At 38.0% G+C, this 17,876-nt stretch overlaps 1 pseudogene; it reads left to right on the top strand.

Moving 5' to 3' along the window:
- The first annotated feature begins 16,565 nt into the window (after positions 1 to 16,565).
- LOC101084290 lies at positions 16,566 to 17,245 on the top strand (annotated as a pseudogene).
- The last annotated feature ends 631 nt before the right edge of the window (positions 17,246 to 17,876 follow it).

Here is a 17,876-nt window from a genome sequence, read left to right as displayed (position 1 = left end):
TTCTTAAATGTATATTCATATTATTTAATATAATTTTATATTTACATGTATATATATATAAACACAAAGGAGAAAATGTGACTTTCCCCTCTATGGAAAGATCAGTCTTTATAATGAGCATCCAGGGAAATGGAGACAGGGCAGACCAAAAGCAGCCTGAGGTGGCAACAGGGCCGGCCAGCCAAGTGCACAACAAATTCTTCATCCTCATTCCATATCAGAAGACTCAGGCTAGGTGAGGAATCTGATGATACCAGAGTTAACTCCCAAAGATACATTCAGAGCAAGTGGGCTCAGACTCAGCAAAAATCAAATGTATAAACATATACTGACACAGTGCATTCAAATCTGCCATGAGGGACTACATAGATAATAAACACCAAGGTAAAGACAGCAGTAAAAGTATCCCAGCAGCTAGAAGAGTGAACATTATAAAATATATAAAGAAAAAATATACAAGAACCTACTATGTGACAGGCAATATTCTGGGCATTTGCAGCAGTGAATAAAAATTGACAAAATTCCTTGACTTTCTAAACTATATATCAGTGTAGGAGATGATAATAAACAAGATAAACACAGAGTAATAGCAGCTTAGGAGAAAATAAAACCAGGAAGAAGGGTTGTAGTAGATAGTCCCCAATAATGGCCACCAACAATTTCTCCCCTCCCTGTATTCTCTTCCCTCTCCTCTCCTTAAGAGATGAGGTCTATATTCCCCTCCCTTGAATCAGAGCTGGCCTCATAACTAGCTTTAACTAATATACTAGGCAGAAGCACCGGCTCCAGGCCTAGCCCTTATAAAATCCTGCAGATTCTGTGTGGGCTCTATTGGAATCCAGCTGCCATGAGGTAACGAAGTCCAGACTATCCTTGGATAAAGAGGCCATATGCAAAGGCCCTGGGTGATGACACCAAAGTGGAGATGGTGATGAGGGAGGAGAACCACGATGTACCTTCAGAGCTCTAACCTACATGTAAACACATTCAAGAAAATATTGAGAAATAATGAATTACTGTCTACTTAATTCACTAAATTTTGGATTGTTTATAATGTATATACAGTCTTAGGGTCATAGATAACAGAAACATCTGGGAGGAGAAAGTAAAAAGGAAACTGGCAGTTATCAAAGTGAAGAACTACAATATAACAATTAGATCCTCTATGCCTGTTCTGAGAATAGAGCAAGAAGAAAATCTTTAAATTGCATAAGAAGGTAAGCCTTTAGGTAAGCATACTAAATCCTATCGACCACTGGAAAGGAAGACGTATGTTGCATTTCTAAAGTAGGAGCTGAGGGGCACAGAATGATCTTTCAGATTCAGTTATAGTCAGCTATAACTAAATATAACTCTAACACTTCTAGGAGTGGCACCTGAGGAACTGCACGCATCTGTTCCACCACACCTGGACCTAATCTCAATGGTATCATCCTGGTCCTCAAGCCTGAGCTACAGGCCTCAATGGGACAAAACTCTGGGAAGTCTTCAGGGGTGGTCAGTGTATTTTGCAGGTGGGAGGAATATGAATCGCTTGGGATCAGAGAGCAGAGTGGGGTAGACTGTTAGTTGATAGGCTCCAGTAAACAATACCTCCAGACGTTCACACCCTGTGTAAACTCCTCCCACAATGATGCTGGCCATGGCACAGGACTGACTTTGGCCAATGACACATCTGTAAGTATGATGTAAGCTGAGGTTTGGTAAGTCCTTCATCTTAAGACTATCCTCTTGGAACACTCCTAATTTAAGGTTAGCTTAAAGCAACCTGGTTTAAGCAAGACCTGACTATTCTGCTGGAGAGAGAGCCATATGAAAAGGCCCTGGAAGATGAGTTATCCTATAAGAGGAGAACTGAGACATAACAACAGAGCTTCTGGCTGAATGTTATTCCTATGTGGAAAAGAAACATCTATCTCACCTGCAGAATTATCTTAAATAACAAATCATTGCTACTTAAGCCACTTTTAGGGTGGTTTGTTACATGTCAATAAATAGACATCTGAAATAGAGGATAAGACGTAGGAAGACTTCATTGAAAAGGACTAGAAGTAAGAAAAAAGCCTCTAAGACAGAGAAAGATAACTGAAAAAGAGCATTCCAAGCAGAGGGAACAGCAAGTGCAAAGACCCTGAGGTAGAAGTAGGCCTGGCTTATTTAAGGAACTACGAAAGAGGCTGGTATAGGTGAAACAGCGTGAGTAAAAAGGAGAAAGCTAAGAGATAAAATCAGAAATAATAACAGGGGACAGATCAGCCTGGGCTTTGTAGGTCATTCTAAAGACTGACTTTTACCCAGAAGTTGATGAAAAGTTAATGGAGATTTTTATGCACTTGTCAATTCACTTAACAACTATCTATGGAGGCTGATTATGTGTGCTTTCCTAGTGCTGGCTGTGTAACAATGAATGAGACTTTGCAGAGGTCAGGGCTGCAGGGGATGTTGACAGGATGAAAAGAATAGGAGCAGGATCACAAAATAACTGGACCAGGGCAAGATGGCTTCACTTGCTTCAGGCCAACCTGAAGGACAGAGATTCCTTCAGACAGGCCCCCCCTTTATTTTCCTCAAAGTCTCTCTTCAGGATAATCTGCTGTGGCTTTACATTAAGAGTACATTATACCTGCATAAGAAAGCTCACTTCTCTTTTAATGCAATTTAATTTCCTAAAAGCTTTTTCCAAACAAATCATGACATTTCATCAGCCACGCACATGTATTCTCAGAAGATCTTGCCAGGCTCCGGTATTCTGTACTCTAAGTGTGTGTCAATACATTTATAGAAAAACATTCTGTTAAAGTTTAAAAGAATCTCTTCAAAAAGACACTGTGTACTTCCCAAAAGGTACTTTACCAATATAGGACTTTACAGATTGCAGTGAGGTTTCAGAGCAATTGACGCACCACCACTGCATCCTATTCTTACAGTCAAACTAAATGACAAAGTAACAAGCAAAGACGGCACAGAGCTAACATTATTATGGCTTTAAATAAAAGTTCGTGAAGCAATTTTCCTTAAGTGTGGTGCCATACACATCAAAGTATATTTGACAGGATAGATGATGACAGAGTCACGGGAGGACTTTGTCCGGCCTTGACATGAGTGGCTCCTGAAGGAAACTGTGAAGATCAGCTGGGGAGTTGGGATAAATTGTATTCCTCCAGCTGGTCCACCCATTGATTAACACTAAATATGATGGTCTCCCAGTTCAGGTCTGACTGTATTTAGAATAATAGTTTCGTAGAACTTCTTGTCAAACAGACTGAAACAGAAGTGCTCCCTTCAACAAAATAGAATCCCTCTACATATCTTCTATTTCCGTGGGTTTGTAAAAATGGAAAATCCCAAAATAATTTGCCGTTTCAGAATAACTATGTTCAGCTAACTCATTTCTCCCAGAAATGCAAAGAAATGGTCTTTATGCTATTTCTTAGCTTCTAATTAATGACAGGATTTCAACTTCCAGATAACTGATATTTAATGACTTTGTTGAGCATTTGTTTCCTGCCACCAGCTCCTATTTTCCAGACTTAAAAGCCACAAAAAAACAGATATGAAAAAGTGAAAAACAATGTTGTGTCTACTAACATTGTTGTTCTGGATATTTTTAAAACTCCTGTATAAGGTGTTTGATTTTCCATTTTAAATCATTCACTCTCAAAGACCTAGCCTAACTTCTCTTGAAATACAGTTTTGTTTTATAATGCATGACAAAGTTTCTTGTATTCTACACCACTATTATAGTCTCTGAACTCTCTTTCTGGCCTTATACTTTAATCTCTTCCACAAATATTTTCCATAGATTCCAATCAGGAATTATTTATTTGGCTCTTCTCAAGGGGCTTGGCCAGTGTTTCTCTTGGTTCACTGAATTGGAATCACTTGGTGTTAAAATTACGGTCCCAAAGCTCCACCTCAAACTTACTAACTGTAGATTTCTGGAAGGCCAAGAATTTTTAGCAAACATACCAACTGACTGAGATGTACCAGAGCACCAAACCAAGCAATGGTCTTTAAGCCCTGTGAGAATCTAATAAATACTTGCAAACCCTTAGCCCAAAATGCAGAGGAGACTACATTTTGTACATTCTGTCTGCATTTTGGGCAAAGTATTTATTAGATTCTCACAGGGCTTAAGAGTCATTCACAGGATCCCTGAAGCCTATCAATGAACCCTTTCCCCCAGAGCATCTGGACCCTGAGATCAGAACCCCTTCTTTAATTATCTTATCCATGAGGCTTCCAGGAAAATCAGTGCAGGGAAAACTGTTTGAACACCCACTGTACTCTGTTAAGGAGAGCCATTGACAATTTGTCTTTTATCTCAACCTCAAAATGAAGTGTATTTCTTCTGATCCAATTCGCCCAAGTATTGTGAAGTTGAAATTGCTTTAAAAGCTTTAGAAGAAAAGTACCACATAAATGCAAATAACAGGAGATTTGATAAAAAGAATAGTCATATCCAAGTGCACAATGGCTGCCCTATCCAAATGAGCAGTTTGAAGTTTCACTGCTAGTGTCATTCAACATACATCAGAGAATAAAGACTACGAAGTGAGTCTTCTAGAATTCTTCTTGAATTGAAAGCATATTTTTCTCATGCTATCAATGTAATATGCCACACAGTGAACTGAAAGAAGACATGAGGGACCAGGCTTGCTAATACCACCCCAAAAGAATAAAAGGATAAAGGGGCCCTATCACTGATGCAGACATGCTGTACAACTTCCTATTCAACTCCTGCAAGGAAATTCAGGGAGCTCTGAAGACAATATTCAGATCACCACTCTCTCCCTGTGCCAAGACACATTTTTAACAGCACAAACATCTGTCCACACATTATAAAGCCTGGAATTTACCGGTTTAACTGCTCAGGTTGGCATGTCTACATGGCTTCTGATCCATCAAGTGGGTTTTTGAAACCAGGGCAACAGTGCTGGTACTCAGCCTAACGGGTTATTTGGTGGGCTGAGTCAGTCAATAAATAAGTGCATGCATACATACATACATACATAAATGGAAGGATGTATTTTCTTCTAGACACTGCTCTTTGGATGATGCATCTGCAACTATTCCCAGACCTCCTCTGAAACTACCCCTGAAAATGTTTACAATTTTGTCAGCGGCTGGCCACAACACTCCTTCTTTGGGTGCTACAAATTGGAAGAGCACTCAGATAAAATGTTTGCATTAGACAATGAGTGACTGGCCAAGAGTATTTTGCAATGCATGTCTCTAATTATAAATAAGATACAAACAGAACCCTGGGAGAATAAGCAAGGACAGAAAAATAACTTCACCTTCAGAACAGCAACCTCTACAGAGTTCTCTTGCCTGTGCTCCAGAGTCCACATGTTAGACTCTCCACAATTGTACATGACAGAAAAGGAAAAAAGTGTCGGTCTATCATGGCTAAGGAAATTGGGACCTTATTTTACTTGATATGCATATTATTCTTTTTGTAATTAGTGTCCTTTTAGGTCAAAGTATTAATGTTCTTCTTCTTTGAAGAGACAGATAGTTGGGATTGCTTATTTTACTTTTCAGCAAACCCATAAAGAGAAACAATGCATGTTGATGGACTTCAACAGAAAAAATTGACTAAATACAAAAGCCAATGCCTAATCTAGTAATTACCAGATGGGAGATAGGAGACAGAAGAGAGAGCTCATGCTTTTGAATAGACTCTATATGCTATAAACCCAAGCCAATACATGACCTTGCTTTCTTCCCATAGCTCCCCTGGAGGCACAAAACCAAACAGAGCAGCCCATATGGCCCAAGATCAGGTCTCTTCTAAATGCCTCCTTACATAATTAGTAGGCCTTAAAGAGAGAGAAATTCAGTGCTTAAAGTAGCCTCTCTTTCTGCCACTTTAGGAAAAACTTCCAAATATTCTAGCACATATCAAAACCAAAAATCTCATAACCACAGCAGGAGATACTATCTAAAGAAAGTTAAAGATCCCTACTTGAACAACTTTTCTCTCTCTTCAGATCAAAATCTTTGAGCCTACAGAGCTTTCATGCTCTACCATTCACTGGAAAGATTCAAAGAGCTAAATAGTTCTAATTTTTTAGTCATATGGAATAGAACTACTGTAGATAAGACTGGAAATCTTATCAAAAATCTCTATTCTATTGGTTACATCAATAGAATTCTTCCATCATAATATCAACGAAAAAATATATCTGCATAAGGCATTTGGAATAAATGTAAGATCCTTCTCTGAAATTGCTTATTATCTTGCCTTTTTGAAACCTAATATATTCCTGCCACAGACTGAGTATACTATTTTGTGATGAGGACAGAAAAGTCCCACTTATGATAGAATTACTGTATCACTCTCTTTCATGTTCAGAAATGTTGCTAGTGTTGTTGTCCATGTAAATGGGACTTTAAAAAATGAACTGCAGTTTCTTTTCCACTTGATACATGTAAAATCCATTTTTCATCAACAGTTCTTTGAAGAACCTGCCACTGATTGCAGTTCTGCTTTTCTCATCATAGTCTGACGGATGTTTGTGCTCAAAATAAGCTGCCCTTTGCTGATTGCTGCAGGCTGTGTGGTCTGTCAATTGTGAAAATACAGCATTCCCCAGCTAGGCCACATTGCTTATTGTAATCAAAGAGTCAGATGCAAACATTCATTCCAATGATTCCCTGACTCTGATCTCTATTTGCTTTACTGTAGTGTCCATTTTCGTTGTGAGGTATCCTCAGAACAAAAATGCCACAGGTTAGAAATCAAGTCAGTCAACCCAGCTATGTTAAAATTTTCCCCTCAGTCAAGAGAATAAGCCTCTTGTTTCTCTTAAAATATGTGCAAAACAAAGCTGTTTTCTTTTAAAAATACAATTGGTGGAAGCTGCCATTTTAATGAGGATGCAGAGAACACAGAGTGTAGGAACTAGAAACTAAAGATTCACATCCCTGGCAGCAACTCTGAATGTTATGAGTTTAATACCTGTCAATCAAAACAATGTCAGTTAAAAGCATGTTTGTGAAAACAGAAATGAACTGACAAATTATATGGTCAATTAATCTTTTGGTCAAGCAGGAAAGAATATCCAATAGGAAAAAGACAGTCTCTTCAACAAATGGTGTTGGCAAACTGGACAGCAACATGCAAAAGAATGAAAGTGGACCACTTTCTTACACCATACACAAAAATAAATGCAAAATGGATGAAAAACCTAAATGTGAAAAAGTCCTAGAAGAGAACACAGGCAGTAACTCCTTGGATATTGGCTATAGCAATTTCTTTATAGATATCTCTGAAGGCAAGGGAAACAAAAGTAAAAATGAATTCTTGGGATTTCATCAAGATCAAAAGTTTCTGCACAGCCAAGGAAACAATCAACAAAACTCAAAGACGTTCTATGGAATGGGAAAAGATATTTGCAAATGACATATCTGATAAAGGGTTAGTATCCAAAATATATAAAGAACTTATAAAACTCAACACCCAAAAAAGAAATAATCCAATTAAAAAATGCCTTGAACAGACATTTCTCCAAAGAAGACATAGAGATGGCCAACAGACATATGAAAAGATGCTCAACATCACTGATCATCAGGGAAATACAAATCAAAATTACAGTGAGATTATCACCTCACACATGTCAGAATGGCTAAAATCAACAACACAAGAAACAAGTGCTGGTGAGGGTGTGGAGAAAGGGGAACCCTCTCATACTGTTGGGGAGAATGCAAACTAGTGCAGCCACTCTGGAAAACAGTGGAGGTTCCTCAAATGGTAAAAAATGTTAAATATGTTAAAATGTTAAAAATAGAACTACCCTGCACTCCAGCAATTGCACTACTAGGTACTTACCCAAAGAATACAAAAATATGGATTCAAAGTAATACACACACCCCAAGCCTTACATAATAGCAGTCTTACATAATAGCCAAATTATGGGAAAGGCTCAGGTGTCCATCGACTAATGAATAGATAAAGAAGATGTGGAATACACACACTCACATACACACACATACACACACACACACACACACACAATGGAGTATTAGTCATAAAAGAGAATGAACTCTTGCCATTTGCAACAACATTGGTGGAGCTAGAGAGTTTTTATGCTAAGCTAAATAAGCCAGTGAGAGAAAGGCAAATACCATATCATTTCATTCATAGGTGGAATTTAAGAAACAAAACAAATGAACAAAGGGGGAAAAAAGAGTGAGTGAGTCAAACCAAGAAACAGACCCTTAACTATAGAGAACAAACTGATGGTTACCAGAGGGGAGGTGGGTGGGAAATGGGCGAAATACGTGATGGGGATTAAGGAGGACACTTGTGATGAACACCAGATGTTGTATGGAAGTGTTGAATCACTACATTGTACACCTGAAACTAACATGACACTGTATGTTAGCTAACTAGAATTTAAATAAAAAAACTTTTTTAAAACCACTTTATTGACAAATATTGACATACAAGAAGCTATACATACTTAATGGTACAATCTGGTGAGTTTAAGATGTGGCTTTGTTTTGTTTTGTTTTGTTTTTGTTTTTTAATTTACATCCAAGTTAGTTAGGATATAGTGCAACAATGATTTCAGGAATAGATTCCTTAATGCCCCTTACCCACTTAGCCCATCCCCCCTCCCACAACCCCTCCAGCAACCCTCAGTTTGTTCTATTTAAGAGTCTCTTGTGTTTTGTCCCCCTCCCTGTTTTTATATTATTTTTGCTTCCCTTCCCTTATGTTCACCTGTTTTGTATCTTAAAGTCCTCATATGAGTGAAGTCATAGGATATTTATCTTTATATAACTAATTTTGCTTAGCATAATACCCTATAGTTCTACCCACCCAGTTGCAAATGGCAAGATTTCACTCTTTTTGATTGCCAAGTAACACTCCATTGTATATATAACACCATATCTTCTTTATCCATTCATCCATCAATGGACATTTGGGCTCTTTCCATACTTTGGCTATTGCTTTTTTTTCTTTAACATTTATTCATTTATGAGAGACAGAGATCACAAGCAGGATAGGGGCAGAGAGAGAGGGAGACACAGAATTGAAGCAGGCTCCAGGCTTTGAGCTGTCAGCACAGAGCCCGATGCAGGCTTGAACTTACAAGTTGTGAGATCATGACCTGAGCTGAAGTCGGATGCTTAACTGACTAAGCCACCCAGGCATCCCTGGCTATTGTTGATAGTGCTGCTATAAACATTGGGGTGCATGTGCCCCTTCAATACAGCACACCTGTATCCTCTGGATAAATACCTAGTAGTGCAATTTCTGGGTCCTAAGGTAGTTCTATTTTTCATTTTTTGAGGAACCTCCATACTGTTTTCCAGAGTAGCTGCACCAGTTTGCATTCCCACCAGCAGTGCAAAAAAGATCCTCTAAATAAAAAAACTTTTTAAAAGCATGTTTGTGTATGTCACACAAAAATATGAGGAATGAATTTGTTAAACAGAAAGGCTCTGAGCTACTTCCTAAGTACCACTGTTAGAAGAGAGATGTGGAGTTTAATGGTGTTATTCAAAAAATAACCACCTTATATTCAAATTCATGTGCAATAGACCCATTTTAAGCTCCTATTCCAAGTAGGAAATGACTTCTCCTGCCAAAAGATGTTGGCATTCACATCAATTAGCACTAGATTCAGCTACACATAACAAAAAAATCCAACAAAGAAATGGCTTACATTCTTAAAAGAAAAAGAAGTTGTCTCTTTTAAGTCTCTCATGCATAAGAAATTTGGAGGTAAGCAATTCAGAGCTGGAATGATGGACCACAGCATCATCTCATACTCAAGCTCTCCATTCTTCCCCCATCTTAGAGAATGATTTTCATTCTCCAAATCATCCTATGGTCCAGGTGGCTGCTACAGCTCCAGCCATCACATCCACATTCTAGACATCAGGACAAAAGAAAAAAAGAAGAAAATCTTATTGCCTCTTTTAAAAGAGACTTCTAGGCAGTCCAGCACAACACTGCTACTTACATCTCATTGGTGAGAACTTTATCTGATTGTACTGGGAATGAATAGAGATATTTATACTTAAGGTTACAATGAACTTGGCTAAAACTTGGGTTTCTCTTACTAAGGAAGAAGGAAGAATGAGTGTAACAAAAAACCAGTGATACTGCTTCAGCACTCACTCTTCACCAGTTTCTCTGCTGTCAGAAATATCAAATGATCTTGGGTGAGTCACTCAAATCTCTCTACTCTTCGATTTCCTCAGTTCTAAAATATCTAACTTGTATATTTGTTTGAAACTTAAATGAGATGACATGTGTAAAGGGCCTAGGGCATATAGGTCCTCAGTAAACATCAGCCCCTTCTACATATCAACAGAAGCAGGATTGAAGGGGTTGGATTGAACCCAAACTGGCAAATCCCTTGGGGCTGTAATTGGGAACTACTGTCTCCTCCGTCAAGGACAAACTGGGTGAGTTCTCCTGGCACTTGATCTTCCTCTTCTTTCCTATATTACACCCCATATCCAGCTGGTGCCATAGAAGCCTAAGCAATAACTGGGTGCACAGAAGCTGTGGCAACTGGATGGCCTGCTGTACAGAAAGAACTGAAGGAAAAATGGAGAAAATCAATTTTCCACTAAAACTTTGTATACCAGAAGAACTCTGTATATATATATATTTTTGCAAAGACAGCAAACCATTCAAATTTCTAGCAGTTTCTACTGTCTGCTCAAAAGAAAGTGCTCCTAGATTACCCAACCTTTGGTTTATGTTTCAAGTCATTCCTCTTGGAGAACCCACTGAGAGACTGTGAGGATTACTGATCAACTATCTGCTACTGCAGACCAGGTTCTCTGCAAGCAGATGTTGAGATGGAGTTTGGGATGCAAGATGTTTGGGAGGGATAAAGCCTGTGGATGAAAGGAGTAGAACCAAGATTGACCGGAAAGAGAAGTTAAATTGTAAACGCTGGCAGGGACCTCTGGAGCAAGTATTGTCTAACAGGATGTCCCCCATCAGGCAGTCTGGTCTTTATTACCACCACCACATCTCATGCAATTATCAGTGGGGAGCTGTTCTGGAAGGGCAGGACTTCAACGGAATCCAACCCTAAAGGAGCTGACATCTTCAGACTTTCTGCTGAATGCTTCCCCATAGCTGGACAGCAAGACCCTCCTTGTAGGAGACAGGGCAGCACAAGTCTACACTATCTGCCATAGAAATTAATGTCCACCATAAAAGGATGTCAGTGTTTTCCTGGCTCTGCTGGTCATACATTGATTTCTTATGACAAATGGAGTTGACACAAAAATCACTGTGTTTTACTCCTCGGCTCACATCACAAGAGTGTATGCTTAATTGATAATAGGCTTGAAATGCTATATAAACAATTCAATTAAGATTAGAAAGATTGGAAAGTCAGGTTTACTCTATCAGCCCTCTTGGTGTAAAGATCAATGTATGTAAGTAAGGATTTTTCCATTTAAAAGGAGATTTGAATGCACTTCATAATTGATAGCAAAAACCTGAAAGATAAGGACTATGGAGAAAACTGATGCTTTAGCAGATTTCCAATATTTCTGAAATCTTGCTTTCCCAGGAAGCAAACTTTTTTAGTACTTATTTTTCAATTTTAAGTTCTACTGAGATGCAATGGATACTTTCATTTTCTGGTTAAAATGTTCCGTGGTAAGCTGAATTTCCTCAATTCTCAGGGTAATCCTGCAATTGCTGCATGTGTCCTCCATGGGGATTCCCTCTAAGAAATGCTAGACATCCTTTATTTCACAAAACTACCAAATTCTCAAAGAAGCAAAACACACCAAAAGAATTTTTTCCACTAGAATCAAAATTAGTCCTTGCTTAACATATAAAACCTAGTTTGTCATATTAAGTACAAGTCCACTGCAGTCTAAAACATGGACCAAATTCATTTTGTAATAAATCATTTTGAATTTTTTTTTGGTAGGGTGGGGTGGTGAGTGTTTAAGAAACTAGAATAGTAACAGAGCAGATCACCAAAACACTATGCATTTCACATTAACATAGTTCAGTTAACGACCAGTTTTTATCTTAGCTTTTCCTGTGGAGCTGCTCTCACAATAACTACTAAAAATATTTCTTCTCCAGAGAAGCTTACTAGGGAATGAACCAGAAGGAGGAGATAAAGAGGGAATAAAGAAGATGTTCAAGAACATTCAACTATCTGGAGCTAAGTGTTTAATGAAGCAAGGACCAGAGCTGAGAAAGAATTTCTGAAAGGACACCAAACCAAGAGGGGCATCTCTAGATCAAGTGTTAACAAACCAAAGCCCATTAGCCAAATCCAACCCATCATTTGTTTTTGTAAATAGACATTTATTGTAACACGGCTACATCTATTTGTTTACATATTGTCTATGGCTGCTTTTGCGCTACCATAGATGACAGAATTCAACAGTTGCAACAGAGATTATGTGGTCTACAAAGCCAAAAATATTTACTATCTCTCCTTTTCCAAAAAAAGTTGCTGACCTGTGCTCTAGATGGTTACAAATACTGAGGCACAGAGGGCACTAGGCCAGTAACTATGATGTAGTCTTAAATGGAGAAGTAAGCTTTGGACAAAGAGAGAGCTAAGGCAGAGTCTTCAGGACAACTGATGACGTCTTATAACTCCTATGTGCCAAGCCATGCAAGCTGTTTCCACCTGCAAATAACAATCCTCTGTGATAATCCTTTGACATATTGTAAGTGACTCTTCTACCTCTCCTTTCCCCCCAAGTTTCTCTCGTTGCACCTCCTCTTTTCTAACTCACACTCTTCTGTGCATTTCCATCAACATTTTTAGCACCAAATAACTTCTATAGGCTGATGATTCCCAACTCCACATCTCCTGAACCTGAGATCTGCAGACCTACTGCCTTTGGAACAGCTCTACTCCTCAAATGCAATATACATAATAACTCACCCCTTCTTCCCCTCTAAATAAAATTAGTAATGAATTCTGACTGCCTTATTTAGATCCCTCACTCCACCCTTACTAGTTCTGTAACCCCAGGTAGATGACTTAAACCCTTTAATACTTGGTTTCCTCATGTGTAAAGCTGGGATAATAATAATACCTACTGCAGAGTGCAGTTAGGATTAAATGAGATGGTGTATGTAAAGGACTTAAAACAATGCCTGACACAAATGAATAGCTCAATAACTATTAGTAGTGAAACTATCAGTAGAATGTTTTATTTTTATTTCCACTATTAGTAACTAGCAATTCCATTAAGTGTTACCTTTTACCTTGGTTCTCCTCTTGAAATTCTGACTTCTCTATGCTCTCACAGGGCATACTTCCTCCTAACAGATCAAGGGTTTATCATTGTTTTGTAATTGCTTATTTACATGTCATCTCTCAAGAAGTCCATAAGCAACTTGGTGACAAGCTGCATCTGATTTTACTCTTGATACTGAAGGAATATCATAGAATGGACATAGTGGGCAGGTGGAGAGATTAGCAAGAGGATACTAGATGAGACCTAAAGAGGGCCTATTAAACTAAGTCAGTGGGACTGAGGATGCAGTGGGGAGGAAACGATTTCAGAAAAGTTCAGAAAAAAGATTCAACAGAACTTGGCAATGACTGGATATCAACAATGAAAGAAAATCTTCCGTTGTACTTCCTACCAGCCACAAGTTTATCTACTCTTGAAGTAAGAATATTTTCAACAGAGCAAAGACTGTTATTTTGAGCTAGGACTGGTCATAAGAATGAGAATTAGATGTGACTTCAACTTTCTCTCTGCCCAGCTTTAATGTGTTAGTCCTCACCTAGTCTCCTCATCATTTTTTTTATCCATCGACCAGTGTAGCCCAAGAGATAAGAGCACATGTCTGAAGTCAGGCAACTAGTTTCAGTTCCTCCCTGATAACTGGAGACTACAGGCAAGTTACTTAACCCCTCCAAATCTCAGTTTCTTCATCTATTTTTTAATGAAAATTTATTTATTTATATTTTTATTTATTTTTACTTCAAGTGTAATGAACATATAGTTTTACAATAGTTTCAGGTGTATAATTATAGTGATTCAACACTTCCATACATCACTGGGTGCTCATCACAGCAAGTGCACTCCTTAATCTCCAACACCTATTTCACCCATCTTCCCACCTACCTCCCCTCTGGTAACCATCAGTTTGTTGTCTATAGTTAAGAGTCTGGGTTTTTGTTTGTCTCTTTTTTTCTTTGTTCATTTGTTTTGTTTCTTAAATTCCACATATGAGTGAAATTAGTTTCTTCATCTTTAAAAGGAGAATGATGATTGTATCTACCTTGCTGGTTTATATGAAAATTAAATAGACAATACATGTAGAGCCTTGGGCACAGCACCTGGTAAATAGTAAACATTCCATATTCACTATTTTTATTTTATAAGAATAAACATAGTAAAGTAGTTAATCTTTAACTTGGAGAGCCACAAATATAAAAAATTCCTAAGACAGAGCTACAACTTTTGTATCATAAAACATAAAATATAATCAAAATCTCTAATCTGGATATTTTGTAGAAAAGTAGGTATGAATACCACATGAGCCAAAAGATAAAAATCTCATCCTATAACACCTGTTGGAAGATATCATTAGAAATTGGACTAGAAGAAAAGAAAGTCAATCAGCTGAAATCATTTGACCTCCGTAATTTCTTTCATAATAAGAATCTGTACTCTGCTCAAGAATTGGACTCCCAATCTAACCTCTATCATATCATTGCTCACACAAATTTCTTTACCTTTCAGTTATGAATTTATTACCAAACCTTCTAGAACTGAACATTCTTATTCAGTATAGAAACAGCAAAGTCAAAAGATATATTTAATAATTTCCTTCTAACAAATGGAAAGTAAATGTTATGAGTAGCATATTTTAGTATTATAGCTAACTTAGGAATTATTGGTTTATAGCATTTAGTATTTATTGTTGCTTAGGAAGACTATAAAATCCAAATGGTCTATCAAGTTCCTGATTGGAAAGCTGTTCTATTCACAAAAGTTGACTAATGTGACACTGACAGTAGTTCATTGTGAATTTTCCATATTAGGCAAGTCATATCATTATCAGTATATTACTTTAAAAAGGTAAGAGTGACATAAAATGAATGCAACTAAAATCTAAGGGCAAATTCTCCCTAATTCTCCTTACCCTCCAGCCCAGCTGCCACTACTTCCAGGTTCAGATATCCATGAAATTTCAACCAAAAAGGGTTTGAAAAGATAGAGGCAACTTTTATAAGAAAAATAAAGTAAACTCAGAAGACAGGTAGGTGAAAGGAAACCCATTCCATTTTGATCCTCTGTGTAGCCTCAATTGAATCATTTCTTTCTATACACTCTTTCCTCATTTCTGAAGTAATAATTGCCATCTCATCATCTTGACAGTGTGATCTAAATTCTAGGAATTTCTCTCGGCCTCATTTTGCCATTCAAAAATGATGGAATTGCATTAGACATTTCTAAGTTTGCTTTAGCTTTCAAATGCTATGACTCCTAGGTCAAAGGTTATTTTCATTAAAGCTTAAAGACATCTTATCCAGAAGACCCCTGGCCAAGTACACCTATGTTATCCATAGACATTATAGATTTCTTTAGGTCCACAAGAAGACAGAACATCTGACTGACAAATTTTTATGGAAAGTCAGGAAGCAGAAAGGCCAGTACTACAGAGAACTATCTAGAGAGCAGAAAGCCATTGGGGGATTGGGGGGGGGGTGGGCACAGCAGGCCACAGGGCCAAGGTTAAGAATGCTTTCTTCATGGTAGATGTTCAACAGAGATGGTAAATTTTCTTGGAAAGTAGGTGTGGATATTGTCAGTGTAAGGAGAGAAGATACTCCAAAAGAGAAATCTGTGTGACAATAAAGACTACTTATCATGCTGAGTTATGTTGTCTCAAGATTTCATTGTCTGATGATAATTTTTATAAGTCCTCAAAAATGAAACTTGTAATCATGTATGAGAACTCTCATCATATGACCAAGTATATTATGAAGTTAAGGCTGCTATAAAAATACTCTTATAGTGAGGATTTGTTCTGGGCAAAATTATGGTGCAGAGAGAAAATATCATCATGACATTCTCATCTCCCCTCTGCCACATTTGTCTCCCCTCCAATTCTCACCCTTCCCTTGGTTTTCCTCCACCACCCCCCTTCTTAGTCCTGAATTCCTGAGGTATGGTGAGCTACCCTCTCAGCCTCTCAGCCATGGACTGAGCCTGGAAATACTGCACTTTCCTTTAGAACACCATCACAGTAGGATGAGCAATGGGCTTTGAAGTCAGGCATCATGAGTATGAGTCCTGGCCCCCTGTGAACAAGGGAAAATTACATACTTGCCAAGTGCTGACATCTAAAACTGCTGTGTAGTTTAGAAGTGATAATATATTTAAGACACCTATCACAGTCCCTGGATTACAGTGCATGCAAAGTGACTCTTTTCTCCTTGTTTCCAAAGTGAAGATTCACTCAGTATGATAGCAGCATAGTTTAAAATCATTTTATAAGCTAATTCCCAATGGATGTTAATAACTAGTGGGAGTTTGGGAAGAAACAAGAGTGTGGCGTGAACAAGGGGAAGCAAAAGAAAGCAAGAAAGTATGCTACCATGAAGCTAACGATTAGTCTCTGAGATCAGGGGCTTAAAGAGAAGGATAGATTGAAGCCAAGAAAGGAAGGAAGGAAGGAAGGAAGGAAGGAAGGAAGGAAGGAAGGAAGGAAGAAAGAAAGAAAGAAAGAAAGAAAGAAAGAAAGAAAGAAAGAAAGAAAGAAAGAAAGAAAAGATCCCAGTGCACTCAAGGAAAGAGAAGTCCCCCCAACATCTTTCCTGCTTATTCTTCCAATATAACACACAGCTGGGCCTACCTTACTACATCCTGGTTGATACCAGCTTTATCAACTTTTCCATTAAAGCCAAACTCAACTTAGTACAATCAATGATGGACTGTCTCTATGCCTAGTGTATCCCTTGTATAACTGTGTAATGGCTGAAATTGAGAAATTGGGGCAAAAGTATCAAGTGGCTCTAAGGATTGCCAAAGATCCAAGATTTGCACGATTACCATGCACACACAAAGGAACCTATACAGACGACTGCTTAGTACAGACAGTAACTCACCACAAGTGTTACATGTGGCCACAGTTGACCGGGACCTTAAATGAAGGATCTGGAAGATCTCTGGAGTTCCCATCATGTACCTTTCTAACCACAGATACAACATTGAACGGATGCCAGATGATTATGGAGCCCCTTGGTTCTAATTCTGACACTCTAAAGATAAAGTTCCTCTGCCTTACTTTACCAACTTTTTCGGTTTCCAGTAAATATAGCAATATGCTATAGCATGGATTATTCTCCTTACCCATTTGTTCTGTTATGAGCTGAGTATGGTGAAACATACTCACTTTTTTATGTTGTTTTGGAATTGATATTTTGTATCATTTTGAATTTTGTTGCATCTTTTTATAAATCAGATGATTGCACACACACACACACACAAAAACATAGCTAGTGGGAGTTTAATGAGCTACTACTTCCTTAATCACTCAATAAAAGGAAATGCTTAGAGACCATACTTTAAAAACAGAAGAATGAAAACAATTTCTAGTGGGGTGGTAGGTAAGTAGAAAAGTTGGATTTTTACGTGTTCTGTTGCACAGGTAGATGTTTTCTAGAAAACTCTGCATGGTAACTCTTTTCCAAGTGTTTTCAAAAACCAATTTTGCACTGGCCATGAGAAACTTAAAAACTTTTCAGCTAAGAAGTAAAGATCTCTGATCTGACAGAAACAAAAAGAAAGGGAAGCCAAAGAAAGTTGTTTCAGAAGCAATTCTAAGGCACTAAGATTTCTTGATAACTCAGAAAGGTCTTGGTATTCTTATGTAGAAAGGA

The sequence above is a fragment of the Felis catus genome, chromosome B3, assembly GCF_018350175.1.
Source record: "Felis catus isolate Fca126 chromosome B3, F.catus_Fca126_mat1.0, whole genome shotgun sequence".
In the NCBI taxonomy this organism is placed as follows: domain Eukaryota; kingdom Metazoa; phylum Chordata; class Mammalia; order Carnivora; family Felidae; genus Felis; species Felis catus.
This window is presented reverse-complemented; position numbering and strand designations above follow the sequence as displayed.